At 29.9% G+C, this 13238-nt stretch overlaps 1 protein-coding gene across 3 annotated transcripts in view; it reads right to left on the bottom strand.

Annotated features, from left to right (window-relative positions):
- Positions 1-1427, bottom strand: part of osy (ABC transporter oskyddad) — a 53233-nt gene extending 51806 nt beyond the window's left edge. For 2 of the 3 annotated variants that reach the window (XM_088273259.1, XM_088273261.1), the window contains exons 1-2: positions 1367-1427; positions 1099-1214 (exon numbers count right to left, since the gene is read on the bottom strand). The gene's annotated coding sequence lies outside the window, so the exon portion shown is untranslated. The remainder of the gene's footprint in view (positions 1-1098; positions 1215-1366) is intronic. The other variant, XM_088273260.1, reaches the window with a different exon arrangement.
- Between the last annotated feature and the right edge of the window lie 11811 nt (positions 1428-13238).

Genomic DNA, 13238 nt, shown 5'->3' with positions numbered 1-13238 from the left:
AAACGTTGTTCTCGAATCTTTACAACTTCACTAGAGACATCTATTGGTGAGATGAAAAGAAGCTTTTTTATTGGGTAGAAACTATTATATCAGTATGTGAGGTCCGAATCCTGGATTATAATCACACACATGAGAAACGCCAGAAAATATCATTTTCATTTTTATTATTTCAGCTTATAATTTGACCAGTTAATTTATTTTACAACATTTATAGTGTTTCTAAATACTTTTTCAGAAATCTGGATTATTTCCAATTATAGGAGTTAATTTTCATATTATTTTTTGACATCTCATCAAAGATGAAGATAAATATGGTAGTCTGGGCATTACCGGGGCTGACAACCGTCAGGGGCTGGTTTAAGTGATTACTTTACACACGTGTAACATTCAAAACATTGATTAGATGTCAAAAATATTATGAAAATTAACTCCTATAATTGGAGAAAAAACCTTCAGGTTTTTGCTAAAAAGATCTGTTGCACAGTAAAAGTTCAATAAGTGGCTATTTATTTATTTTAATACATTTTATTATATTCTTAAACACAAAAAAACGATCTCCTGAAAAATCAAATTTTTCGAAATATGCCGTTGTTGAAAGGAGTGAGCGAAATGTATACAAAATATTATGTTTTCAAGCGTCTCCTAGAATGTAAAAGAATTCGGGAAAAATCTCACATCCATTTTACGAAGGTCTCTGCTGTATAGTAAAATGACTTACTCAACTCAATCAAAGATGGTGCTAAGAACTCACACGTGAAAGTGACAATTTGAGTATATATACAACTTTCAAAATTTGGGTTGTGTGGTTGTCATGGGTGAATATTACACGTGTATAAAGTGATTATTAAAACCTGCCAATGACAGGTTGTAAGCCCTGTAAATACCCAGACTTCCATTTTCTTCTTCACCTATGTTAGTTGTCAACCCATAAATAATTAAGTAATAAATATTTTCCAAATCGAATTTAGCTCTGCGGTTAAAGTTTTGATGATATTAATTTTTAATTATTTTTTAACCGCAAATCCTTTGTTTATATACGTAATACTTGTTAAACAATATGTTTAGATATAATTGGTGAAATGTAAGTATTTTTACTACCTTTTTTTTAACCGCAATTATCCTCTTGGAATCTTTTTAAATTAGTCACTTTAATTTTTTAATTCTAACAACATTTTTCACCGAACTTTGTTTTTTATTCACTAAACTGATGAGCACTAAAAAAATAACAGAAGGAAAAATAATAACATAAAAGGATTATAAAAGCTCGATTAAAAGTAATGCTTAGGGCGTTTCAAATAAATTGTTTACATATGAAAGAAAAACAGAATATATTTGATTCAAATTATTGACTTATAAAATTGCTTACACGTGAAATTCTATTTGATTAAATAATAGCGTCCACTCCACGCAAAAAACCTTATTCAACTGCCAAACACTGACCAATTGGAATTTTTCCAATGTTGGAAATAACAAGGTATTCAACAAATGCTACGCAAGATCCGACAAAACAGGCTTTTTCATAAAAATGTACATCCATCAACAAGAATGATCAAAATCAACCATACCAGCAATGTCAATTTTGTTGCAAAGTGTAAGCGCTTATTTAAAAACTGGTTTTGCGGAAACTCGTTGAATAAAACCTGTTTTACAGAAGGTTGATGATTTCAAAAGTCGTTAAAGTATCGCAAGCGAGTTAGAAATGGTTTCAATAAGTGCTTGAACCTTTTTGTTCAGGTGGACGTTCACTGTACATTATAATAAATTAAAAGAATAATTAAATAATTAAAAACACACAATTTTTTTTTTTTAATTTAAATTATTAAGTGGCGATATTGTATCAATGATCAAATGATTTTTCAAAACATTATTTTTTTTTTACTTTCATTATTGTTATTTTTATTTTTGTATACATTGAAAACATATTTATATTGTGTATTTTTTGTACTTACATACCGAGTATTTTTGCAGTTTTTATGTTGTTGTTTTTTTTGTTTTTAATTTATTATTAGATTAAAACCAATATTTTTAGCTTTTCCACTTTTTTATTTGACCAGCGACCGGGTTTCGTCGTTACCGACATCATCAGACCAGTCTGATGATGTCGGTAACGACGAAACCCGGTCGCTGGTCAAATAAAAAAGTGGAAAAGCTAAAAATATTGGTTTTAATCTAATAATAAATTAAAAATGCAATTCCATCACTAAGTGTCAGTGGATAATATAAATCTTTTTTTGTTTTTGTTTAATTAAATTATGAAATTTGAGATCGATACATCGTACGACATTTATAAATGATAAAAGTTTTTTTTTTAATTGTTTGCATTTTACAATAATATATAATTAAATGTACACAAAATATAATAATATATTAATACAAAAAAAATCTCTCAAAGGCATGGCCTGTGTGTGATCTTAAAATGTCCTATTTAAAAAATCTCAAACTAGGAAAAATACACACAAATTTTTAAAATATGGTTGCTAAGCATGTTAATAGTAAATTTGTCCGCCTCCGTAGTGTACTGCTCAGCTCACTCGGCTACCGTTCTGGAGGTTCCGGGTTCGATTCCCAGGGGGTGTCAAATAAATATAAGTGATTTTTTCACTTTCATTATTTTGTGAATATTACCCTGGATAACGATCTTCTTCGTGTGATAACGATCAAGATAACACTGCGTTTATATAATGCAGTGCCTTATGGACCATTGGGGTGCGGATAAGGGTTTGACTTGAAGCATGTTAAAAAAAAACATTTTGTAGTCTCGTGGGCCATCGTTAGTCGACCCCTGACCGCTGTCCATTATGTTTCCACAAAATACAACTTTTATTACAACCATTTCACATGACGCTGTACTTAAGTACTAATCCTCACAAATACGCATTATTACAACGAAACCACACTTTGCGAAACCGGTTTCAATTCATCGCTGCCGAAATATTCATAATAATAATCGTTTATATTACCTACTGCCGCCGCGCCGCGTCCCATCGATAAAACAAAATGTATTAGGTAAGCATTGAGTAAGTTTAAGGAGTACTTAAAATATAGCATTAGTATACAACATTTTGAGTATGTCTAAATACTTGGTCACAAATCTGGATTATCTCCAATTATGGGAGTTGTTTTTTATATTATGTTTTGACATCTCATCAAAGATGTACAAATATATATATAGAAATTTCAAGAATTTGAGTAGCGTGGTTGTTAATAATGGGTGGAATTGGTAAATGTTACACGTGTGTAAAGTGATCACTTAAACCAGCCTATGACGGTCTTCAGCCCCGTAAATTCCCAGACTTCAATATTCTTCTTCATCTTTGATGAGATGTCAAAAAATAATAGTACTAGTATAATTAAGTTTATTTTAGTAATAACTATCTCAATCAATAAGCATTAAAAACTAGTATTCGTAGATTTATTATTATAAAAAATGAAGAATACTACACATAGGTATGTTTTTTTCTTGTTCTTAGTACATTTTTAGTTTTGCTATCGTTTTTTTTAAATATAATATTATACATATTTTTATTATTGAAAATATATTTTTCTTCTAATTATAAGATATATTTATTAATATCTCAACGTAGATGAAGAAATCTATTGAGATTGGAATATGAATGTCTGGGTCCCTGTCATTGGCTGTTTTAAGTGATCACTTTATACACTACGTAACATTTATAATTCTATTTTTAATTGACAACTATACTACAGAAATCTCGAAAAATTGTATAAATGCTTCAATTAAAACATCGTTATTTTTTTTTAAATTCTATAAAAAACTACAATACGTAGGTGACAAGAGTTCCATGATTTTATCTCAACGGACTTCTTCGTCTTCTCAACAGAGATATCAATAATAATCTTTATATGAGTTACTCCTGCACGGAGTTAATAAAAAAATTATGAACTAAAATTCGGTCATTCTTATTTAAAACATAATAAATTAATTCAATATAAAAAGTTTGTTTAAAATTTTTGAAATTAGATAATTTGTTTGAGCTTTTTAATTTACGTTTATTTTAATAACGTGTCTGTACAAAATAACGTACAGAAGATTTGAGAAAAATCGGGTGAAGTTTAAGATGACTTAACTTTAAAATTTCTTTAAGCTCATTTGGTGAAAACGAAAGTTGTTTATAATTTGTTTGTCCAAGGTCTGATGACGTATTTTCAAATCATTATAAAAGAATAATCTCATGTAAAATTTCGATAACGATTGCAAATTATTGCATCAGAATTAATACGTTTTGTGTTAGTTCTGTTTAATTATTTTAATTTTGTTGTAAAATTATTTTTAATAAAATCGAACGTAGGTACCACCTGAACAGCTACCAAATGTATGTCTGTTTAATAAGGAAAAAAAAATAAGGAAAAAAATGGATTGTAAAGAATTAGCAACAAGTAGAATGTACGATGTATGAATCAGGCACGTGCGATGTCTGTTTTAAGGCCCAGTATTCGTTAAACTAAATTTTCTGTAAATCCAGGTGACATTTTACGTGCTTGATTTTTTTTTAAAACACTGTTTTTGAATTGAAAAAATAAGTTTTTCTTTGAAATAATTATATGGTTTTGAAAATAAAAGAGTCGTTGAAAGGTAAGGAGTAAAACAAAAAAAAGATAGATAATTTTTCCATATATTTTCGGAAAAACAAAAAAAAAAATCCAAAATACATTATTTAAAAAAATTGGGCGCAGAAAGACGTGTTTCCTCTACAGCGGTCGGCCGGTGAATTAATTCTGGATTGAATTGTATCCCCTTAAGAAGGGATCTTGAAGGGATGATACATTTTTAAAAAGTAAAAAAAAACAGTATGGATTGTACCATTGGTAGGTACTGTTATACTTGGCAATGGTTATACTCCTACAATGGCACAAAACAAAGTATTAATTAAACTCTGCTACTACTACTACCATCTCGCCGTTTCTCTGAAGGGGTAGGTAGAGAGGATTGAAGCCTACACTCTTCTCTCATGGTGATCAGCCCTCCGCTTCAGGTACCAACCAGTCCAGGGTAATATTGAATAAATATTAGAGTGAAATAATTACTTTACATTTGACCCCCCTCTGGGAATCGAACTCGGGACCTCAAAAACGGTAGCCGAGCGTGCTGACCATTACACTACGGAGGCGGAAATATCCATACTCCCTCATATTGATCTCCCAATATATTAATATCCCAATATCGATCTTAATTTGTCCACAAAATACCTTCTTTTTTCCAACTCAGCAGTTTCAGACATTTATTTATTTTTATTTTTTTTTAAAAAATATTACATACATGGGTCATATATACATATAATATTCCCGATGAGTAATTTCTATTTCTCATTTTGTTACATGGAATTAAGGTTAACAAGACAGGAACACAAATAATAACGTGACGAAAAAGATTTTTTTTAAATATCCAAAACTAATACATGGCAAAATATAAAAGCAATAAACAGGTATAATAAATAGGCACAAGAAGCATATTTAAAAGAAATAAACGAGGAAAATATAAGGTAAGAAGTATATCTTAAATAAACAAATGAGAAAATTAAAAAAATGAGAAAATATTAAAAACAAATGGTAAAAACAAATGAAGAAAATATGACTAATCTTTCCATAAAGTACCTACTCAGATCATTTATTTTGGATCTCCGAATGGGTTTTATTTTATATGTCATGCAGCTGGTTAATTTTAATGACGTCAAAATATAATATCATTCGTTTTTTAAGTAAAAACGTGTAAAATATATATATCTTTATTCCATAAAACTATTTTTGAATGAACAGTGAAATTTCAGGAAATATAACAATTGTTTCTGACATAATTTTCACAATCAAATATCTCCGAGAATCGGTCTTGGATTTATGGCGTCGAAAAATTACATTTTTATTTAAAAAATTTTGAAAATATAAAAATGAGAAAATATAAAAATCATAATGTAAAAACAAAATAAGAAAAAATGACTAATCGTTCCATAAAGTATTTTTTCAGATTGATTATTTTGGATCCCCGAATGGGTTCTATTTTATATATGTCAGGCAGCTGGTTAATTTGGGTATAGGCAATATATTTTAAGGACCTTACTCCAAATTTAGTAGTGTTTATCGGCTCCACATGTATTTTGTTATATCATCGTGTATTATGATTATGAATTTCTTTGTTAAAAATCGGTATGGTATTGATGTGAGTCGTTTTAAATATTATTTGAAGCATTTTTATTTTTTTATTTTTATTTTTATAAATTTTTTAATCAAAGATACATTGTATGGCAAAATAATCAACATAGTTACAATTTTTTTTTTACGTGCTACCTCACTAAGAGAGCTGATTGCTGGTGTTTAGAGAGGGAGTTCGCTTACAGGGATTGTACATATAAATAAGAAGTAAAAATAAACTTACAGGGTTTGTACATATAAATAAGAAGTAAAAATAAACTTACAGGGTTTGTACATATAAATAAGAAGTAAAAATAAACTTACAGGGTTTGTACATATAAATAAGAAGTAAAAATAAACTTACAGGGTTTGTACATATAAATAAGAAGTAAAAATAAACTTACAGGGTTTGTACATATAAATAAGAAGTAAAAATAAACTTACAGGGTTTGTACATATAAATAAGAAGTAAAAATAAACTTACAGGGTTTGTACATATAAATAAGAAGTAAAAATAAACTTACAGGGTTTGTACATATAAATAAGAAGTAAAAATAAACTTACAGGGTTTGTACATATAAATAAGAAGTAAAAATAAACTTACAGGGTTTGTACATATAAATAAGAAGTAAAAATAAACTTACAGGGTTTGTACATATAAATAAGAAGTAAAAATAAACTTACAGGGTTTATACATATAAATAAGAAGTAAAAATAAACTTACAGGGTTTGTACATATAAATAAGAAGTAAAAATAAACTTACAGGGTTTGTACATATAAATAAGAAGTAAAAATAAACTTACAGGGTTTGTACATATAAATAAGAAGTAAAAATAAACTTACAAGGTTTGTACATATAAATAAGAAGTAAAAATAAGAAATAATAAAATTGTAATCAAACGGGAGTTTGCCTTATATGTTTTTGTAAATCATTTTTGAAAGATTTTAAATTGATTATATTTTTTATTCTTGCAGGTAGTTTATTAAAATGTTTTATTCCTATAAAAGAATAGTGGTTTTGAGCTGCACTAGTATTATATTTTGGGGTCCTTAAGTTATTTTGTGATCTTGTATTTCTAAAATTATGTGACAATAATGTTTCCCTTTCTTTAAATATTTGTAAAATTGATGCTCTTTTAAAAATCGATTCTACAGTAGGTGCGCTAAATTCTTGGAAAATTAAGTTTGATGGATAGATCCTAGGCTTTTTTAAGATAATTTATTATATTTGTAATCTCATAAGTTGGTAGAATGTCAAAAGGTATTATTTTAGTGCTCAAATAAACGTCTTTTACATGAGTGGTGTACGGTAGACGAAATATATTTCTAACAGCTCTATTTTGTATATCTTGTATTTCGAAAAAATCTCTTCTTCGTCGACATGGTCGCCGTATTTTTTTAATAAACAAATGCACGCCCACCCACGAGCTAGCTACGCACTAGACGGTATGTTGACGCTGCGTTGCTATGGTCAGTAATGACGTCCTTTCAGCAACACATTTATATACAAGGTGGCGTAAAATTAAACACCCTGCCGGCAGATGTTATAATTTTTGCATCGTAAGTCAATCACATGTGACATTTGTGAACTATACAGCATTTGTGAACCATGCAGTATACAAACAAATTCATTAAACAGGCATAAATGTGCATTCGACAAAACGATGTGTGATAGATGTTCGAATAGTGAAATAAGGAAGGAATGCAAAGCTGAAATAAGTATTATCGATAAAATTAAGAATGGTGTGTTGAGATGGTTCGGACATGTAGAGCGAAGAGGTGGTAAAACAAATTTATGAGGCGAATGTAATTGGAAAAAGAAGCAGAGGAAGACCGAGAAAAACATGGAACGATCAGGTATGCCAAATACTGGTGAGTGGTCAGGTTAGGATTCGTAATAATCGGTGGGTATGTATGAGGAGATGCATGAACGTGGAAGAGGCGAAGAATGTTTGAAAAGACAGAGTGGTGTGGCGTTCTATTCTCTCTGCCTACCCCTGCGAGGAAGCGGTGTGATGGTTAGTTAGTTAAATGTGTATCAACACGGGCGGCAGCCACTTGAAGAGCATCATCGGAATAGTATCGGAAAGGTATCGGGAAGGGCTTCACTTAACAAAAAAATTGTAAGGGTTCAATTAAGTTTTCCATTACTGAATTTAATTTAATTTTTATTTAATAAAAAAAACTTTTTTAAAAACAAAATTGACGAATGATTAATTTCGCGCCATTCTGAATTTCGTATACTGCAGCTGTCTATTTCACAAATGACATACGACGCCATTTAAAAACAATTATAAAATCTTCCGATAGGGTGATTAGTTTTGTGCCACCCTGTAGAGTGCAAATATTTTTTATATGATAGCGTGGGCATCGTTATCTGGTAGCAAATTTATCTAAATTTCTCAGAAACTAATTTAGCCAATAAATGTAAAATTTAAAAAAAATCATAATTTTTATCAAAATGTTAACAGAAGCTTGCGTTTTAAAATGTCGTAAAACTATTTATATTATCAGTAACAGATTAATATTTAATATCATGTCAAAATACTAAAATGATGACTTTTTATTCGATTATATTTTTATTAGCAATATTAAAAATATACAAAAATATATTACAGTAAAACCTTGATATAACGGACTTCTATTTAACGGACTTCGCATATAACGGACAAAAATAGGTCAAATGTGAATAAATTGAAGACGGCATGATGTTAGTTATTTTTTGGAATTTAATTATTAAATAAACTACAGACAACACATACACGGCTTTCAATAGAATATAGAAATATTTAAAAATTTATAACTCTTGCTATGTCACTCACGATTTATAGGTAAAAAATCATAACTTTCGCTGTCACTCACGATTTATATGCAAAAATTCATAATTCTTGCTATGTCACTCAAGATTTATATGTAAAAATTCATAACTCTTGCTATGTCACTCGCGATTTATATGAAATATATTTATCCGAAGCCAGACACAAGTCGTGTAGAGCGAATTGCTTGGCTGAAGTGGAAATGGGCCGGTCACATAGCCAGAATGACCGACGACAGATGGACGAAACGCGTTCTGGTGTGGAGACCGAGGAACCAGAGGCCTCAAGGACGTCCACCGATGAGATGGGTGGATGACATCAGGAAGTTTGCTGGAAGACAGTGGATGGGGACGGCGCAGGATCGGGAGGAGTGGAGGCGGAAGGGGGAGGCCTATGTCCAGCAGTGGACCTCAACGGGCTGATATGATATGATTTATTTCAATTCGTTCTCTGTCAACATAAAACGAAATTGAAATACATTTTTCTAAAATCGAATTTTGTTTCATAATATTTAATACCATACGTAAGTACCTACTTTAAACACATACAGTTCTCTATTTGATTCTAATAGGAAAGAGTAAGTACTTACTTTCAAAAAAAACTTTTCATTAAGTGATAATTTTATTCCAAAATCATATTCTGTATTTAAACTATGGACAGTGTTTAAAAAATGTGACATTTTAAACTAACAATCAGACATATTTATATATATAGATAATATATATATATATATATATATATATATATATATATATATATATATATATATATATATATATATATATATATATATATATATATATATATATATATATATGTACGAGTATATATATGTGTGTGTGTGTGTGTACACACAATGATGACGTAGATCAGGGGAACGTCATTTAATTGATACATCAACTCGTATGATTCACCAAAATATGATAAGTTCAAAGCATCACACACTTTTGAGGTTTTAATCAACTAACCACAAAAAATATATATATGGTGTTGCGTAATAATTGAGGAACGCTGATTTATTTTTTAAACTGTTTCTTTTTTTATTAAAAAAAATACAAATTTGATAAATATTAAAACAGTTTCATGAGCGATTTTAGACCATTTCTCGTCATGGACTCACGTATATTTCACATGCTTGTATACATTTATAAGATATTTCTTTTGAAGCCATTTTGTTTGAGGTTAATTTAAGTAAAATGTGATACATTTTTAAAATCTCAACATTGACGAAGAAGAATATGGAAGTCTGGGCATTTACAGGGCTTACATCCTATCACAGGCTGGTAAAGTGATCACTTTATACACGCGTAACATTCACCATTTTACACGTGATTGATACTACTCACCACACTACTCAAATTTTTGACTCATATAACGTTATTCTTCTTCATCTATGTTGAGATGTCAAAAATGTAAAATAACTCCTAGGTGGTGAAATCCAGATTTGTGAACAAGTATTTGGACACACTCAAAACGTCGTGAAAACGTGGATAATTTAAAGTGTTTTATCAATATAATATTTATTAAATATCACCCAGAAATTTTACCTTCAACGAAAGACTTGCACCTTGCTTTCACGTAATAACAGCGTCGATACAATGAGGTGTCCTATACACCAATTGAGTCAGTGTTACAAAACTCTATGATTTATATATTATTCTAGGCTGGTGCCAAGTACCAGGCGTTAACATTCAAGATAATCCCGCATTGTTTAGATGTAATGTTTATTGACGGATGAACAAAAATTAAATATTCATTTTTCTCGAACACCCTTTACCATATGCGACCTGACGATTTGTCATTTTAATGTTATTTAAGACGGACTTATTTCGTGATAGTTATTATTGCGTGAACAAGCTCGTGTGATAAAGTTAGTCAGTCAAATTACAATTAATCCAGTTTACTTTATAAAAAGACAAAATGTTAAAAATCAGTGCTACGAGGATTTTTCTAGTGTTATTAACTTATTTTTCAACAGTGATTTCAATCGAAGATTCAAAATTACTATTCAAAGAAATTATTGAAACAACCAAACTACCAAGAAACAATGAATCTGCCACAAACTTCCATAAACCACCTAAAATTTGTTTAAAAGGTTTACAATGGAACGACGAACTGTGCCTCGAAGATGATCAATTAGTTAAGCATACCATTGAAAGTATGTTAATGCCACCGAAAGACTACACCGAGGAATTAGTTTGTGGAGAAAATTCAACTTGGGATGGTAAAAAATGCATCCAAGCTTTTAAAAAAACTGTTGGATCCGATACGAAATTAAATCATCCCAAGAACCATAAAAATATCCCAAGAATATGTTTGCGAAATTGGATTACAAATACAAAATTTTGCATCAATACTGAAAATGATTCTGACTCTGTTATTAACGAAACTAAAAAAAAGAAATTGGATATCCCTAATGGTAAAAACGTCGATGAAAATGGTGTCAGTGGTAAAAATAACGTCAACAATAAAAATAAAAATGATCCTGAGGCTCAGAATGACGAAAATTCACTTCCACAGATTTGTCTGCGTTACGGTTTATTTAAGTGCTTAACAATGTTACCTAGTAAGAACGATCAAGCAAAATGCCCCAAGTTTACCAGACTATTCAATGGAAAGTGTAGATATGTTTTTCAATATTAACCACGAATGTAGCTGAATCAACAAGACTCTAATACCAAATGTATTTAATTCGACTAGATAAGAGCCTCTGTATTAAGAAAAAAAGTAAATTCTCGTATGAAAAATTCTGGACGGCCTTCAAGAGTCTTCATTTCATCATTTCTATATGGCTGACGATTGTGACCATCACTGAATATGAAAAAAACTACTATTTTATAAGAGTACTATTATGAATTGAGATGTTGGTACAGAAATTGGTCCAGTGCGTATAATATTTCTGATTGAGAGAACAACAAGCTTTACGAGGATCATTGAAGAATAAAAAAAATATGTCTTTGGATTCTTATACTTACTTCTTCATCAGAAAATGTTGGTTCACTGCTGGACACAGACCTGTCCAATGGCCATCCATTGTATCCTGTCTGGTTGCCATCAGGATTCTGCAGTACTTCTGAAATCGTCCATCCAAGATCTCAGCAGTCCTTTCACAGGTCTGCTCATAACTCTGGGCAGAGGGATTATTATTTAGAGGAAACATACTTTTCGTCATCAATTACTTTTTTATTTTTAATATTTGTGTCCAAATGATCAATTTTATTTAATAAAAAATGTGCTCATATTATATTTTTTTATTCAAACCTATAATTTTAAAATTAACAGTTTTGCAAGTATTTAAAAAAAATATAGTTAGGTGATCACTGATCTAAGAATCGACTGCAACTGTCACAATTCTGCACATATCGCTCACTCCTTTCAACAACAACAAATATAAAAAAAACTTGATTTTTCAGGAGATCGTTTTTAATGTGTAAGAATACAATAAAATGTATTAAAAGTAAATATCAAGCCACTTATTGAACTTTTTACTATGCTACAGATTTTTTTAGGTAAAACATGAATGGTTTTTCTCCATTTGAGCAATAATTAGTATATTTAAAAAAATAATTAAACAATACCTTTTCTTCAAAATGCAAGACAACATTTTATGATTATTTTATGTAAATATTAAGTTAAAAATATGCCGCTTTTGCTGGGATATCGTACATTTTCTAGGCATTCCCAAAACAGACACAACTAAAAATTGACGATTTTTTATACATGACGTTGTAGAAAGGAGTGAGCGATATGTATACAGCTTTCATTATAAAAATATAAACACAAATAAACATCGACAACAGTTTGATTTCTTTCCTTGGAAAATGTTACTTTACATTATACCATAGATATTATATAATCTATGAGTTATCATCTGGTCTTTGGGTTTTCATGACCTCTAATTAACATCGATCGATGTGACCTTATGTAAGTATGATGTGAACATTGGATACAGCATATATTTATATAAATATTATGTTTAATTATATTTACTACTACAACCATCATACCGTTTCTCTGGTAGGTAGAGTGAAATATTGGTGACTTGCACCCTTAATTATTATTTCTTTCTAAATTCAACCTTCAAAGATGTTGAGTTTTTCGCCTGTTAGATTATTAAAATCATCCAGTGGTTTTATTACGTTATAATGGAGTTCATAATGTCCGTAATTAGTTCTATTCATTCTATGGACATGCAAATAATATTGTTTGTTCTAAGTACAGAACATAACCTTCGAGCACTAGTGCATGATTTTTATTCCATGAATGCACGATATTTA

The sequence above is a fragment of the Brachycentrus maculatus genome, unplaced genomic scaffold, assembly GCF_059751285.1.
Source record: "Brachycentrus maculatus isolate JH-2025_06_01 unplaced genomic scaffold, ASM5975128v1 h1tg000564l, whole genome shotgun sequence".
Lineage (NCBI taxonomy): Eukaryota > Metazoa > Arthropoda > Insecta > Trichoptera > Brachycentridae > Brachycentrus > Brachycentrus maculatus.
The sequence above is the reverse complement of the archived record's forward strand: the minus strand, read 5'-3'. Positions and strand labels throughout refer to the sequence as shown.